Source organism: Piliocolobus tephrosceles, chromosome 20, assembly GCF_002776525.5.
Source record: "Piliocolobus tephrosceles isolate RC106 chromosome 20, ASM277652v3, whole genome shotgun sequence".
NCBI lineage: Eukaryota > Metazoa > Chordata > Mammalia > Primates > Cercopithecidae > Piliocolobus > Piliocolobus tephrosceles.
Genome location: NC_045453.1, coordinates 44,007,994 through 44,010,385, shown reverse-complemented (window position 1 = coordinate 44,010,385; position 2,392 = coordinate 44,007,994). Strand labels below are relative to the sequence as shown.

The following is a 2,392-nucleotide window of genomic DNA, read 5'->3' as shown; positions in this document are numbered from 1 at the left end:
ACTGCAAACAGCGCCATACGAACCCTGCAGTCACTCTAAACCCAGGTAAGATTAAAAATCGGCGGATCTGGTCGGGCGCAAGTGGCTCATGCCTGTAATCCCAGCACTTTGGGAAGCCTAGGCGGGCGGATCACATGAGGTAAGGAGTTTGAGACTAGTCTGGCCAACATGGTGAAACCATGTCTTTACTAAAAAATACAAACATATGCCTGTAATTCCAGCTACTTGAGAGGCTGAGGTACGAGAATCGCTTGAGCCCGGTAGGCGAAGGTTGCAGTGAGCCGAGATCGCACCACTGCACTCCAGCCTGGGCAATAGAGCGAGACTCAGTCTAAAAAAAAAAAATAATAAATAATAATAATAAAGTCGGCAGGTCTTTGCTTTTCTTCTGGGAAAATCTGAACTCGAAAAAGACAAATCAGAAATTATACGAAAGCAGTCCCTCTCCTGAAAGCGATTTTGGGGAAACTGGAAGCCTTTCCTACTCCACAGACCCACCAGTTGGCCCAAGACAGTACTGGGACACAATCTTCCCCCCGCCCAACAAAGATTGCCCCAAATTAAAATGCCAATGCCTCCACCCCAAGTGGCATTATTGGCTGTTAGTAGACTTTAATACTTACACAAGGGTTATTATAGAATTTCACAGAGCAGATTTTGCAGGGTGCAAGAAGTAAGGAACCTGGAAGGGAGGGCTCAGCCACAGAGTTTAAGGATTCAGCACTGGTCACTCCAGTATGCTCAGAGTAGAGGTTAAGACTGATAAGAGGCATGAGGGAGACTCAGAGGACATTCTTCTGCTCAAAGATAAGAAAACTATTTTGCCTGGCAGTTACTTGTACTCTAAGCATATACCTAATTCTCTGAGTCCCACCTTAGGCCAAATCCCGCTAACCCATTCATTTACAGATTGTCTTCTGGCTACTTTGCACTACAATGGCAGAGCTAAGTAGTTCCCTCAGAGACTGTATGACCTGGGATCTCTAAAATATTTGCTATCTGTCCCATTACAGAAAAGGTTTGTTGACTCCTGTAAATCAGTGGTCCTCAAACTTGAGTGTGTTAGATTTCCCTAAGGGCTTGTTTACACACAAATTGCTGAGCCCAGTCGCAGGGTCTCTGATTCATTAGGTCTCAGGTGGAAACCAAGAACAGTTGACCCTTGAACAACACGGGTTTGATCTGTGCAGATCCACATATACATAGGTTTCCACATATACATAGATTTCTTTGCCTCTATCACCATTTATACAGCAAGACCAACCCCTTCTCTTCCTCCTCCTCAGCCTACTCAGTGTGAACATCCTGAGGATGAAGACCTTTGTGGTGATCCATTTCCCCTTAATGAATAGTAGGTGTATTTTCTCTTCCTTATGATTTTCTTAATAACCTTTTGTTTTCTCTAGCTAACTTTGTTGTAAGAATATAGTAATAATTTATATAACATACAAAATATGTGTTAATCAACTGGGTTATCTCTAAGGCTTCCAGTCAACAGTAGGGTATTAGTAGTTAAGTGTTTGGGGAATCAAAAGTTAATGCAGGCCCGGCATGGTGGCTCATGCCTGTAATTTCAGCACTTTGGGAGGCCAAGGGAGGTGTATCTCTTGAGGTCAGGAGTTCGAGACCAGCCTGGCCAACATGGTGAAACCCTATCTGTACTAAAAATACGAGGATTAGCCAGGTGCGGTGGTGCACACTTGTAATCCTAGCTACTTGGGAGGCTGAGACGGGAGGATCACTTGAACCCAGGAAGTGGAGGTTGCAGTGAGCTGAGATCGCACCACTGCACTCCAGCCTGGGCAACAGAGCGAGTCTCCCTGTCTTAAAAAAAAAAAAAAAGTTAATTCAGATTTTGGACTGTGCAGGTGGTGGCGCCCCAGCCCCTCCCTCCCTCGTTGTTTAAGGGTCAACTGAATATGTCCATTTCTTTTTTTGTTGGGAGTTGGGGAGTTCCAGTGAAGACAGGAAAACCTGATAGACAAATTCTACAAGATCTTTAACCTGAATTTCCCTTTCTAACAAGCTCCCAAGTGCTGTTGCTGCTGCTGTCCTTGCCATCTCCACATTGAGGCACCTGAGAAAGGACAAAAGCAAAATAGCAAGAAGTGGCTCAGATCATTCACTCCTGCCTCCTTCTCATTAGCCCAATATTAGAGGCTGGGAAAGGTAGCCTCTGGTTAGGCAGCCATGTATCCAGGAAGATGGAAAATAGATTTGAGAGGACAACTAGGAGGCCTAGAGTGCTGCATTATTTTCTAGGGACTTCAAAAAAAAAAAAAAAAAACCACACACACAAAGCCTTAGTTTTCTCTCCTGCTACATGTTCACCTTAGGTAAGCTAGAGGCTAGAGGCTTGTTCCAGGTTGCTCTTGTCCTCACTTTACAATCC

At 44.6% G+C, this 2,392-nt stretch overlaps 1 non-coding gene across 1 annotated transcript; it reads right to left on the bottom strand.

Annotated features, from left to right (window-relative positions):
- Positions 1-1,946: 1,946 nt before the first annotated feature.
- Positions 1,947-2,007, bottom strand: LOC111546538. The gene has a single exon (XR_002732807.1). It is a non-coding gene; the product is annotated as a U7 small nuclear RNA (small nuclear RNA).
- Between the last annotated feature and the right edge of the window lie 385 nt (positions 2,008-2,392).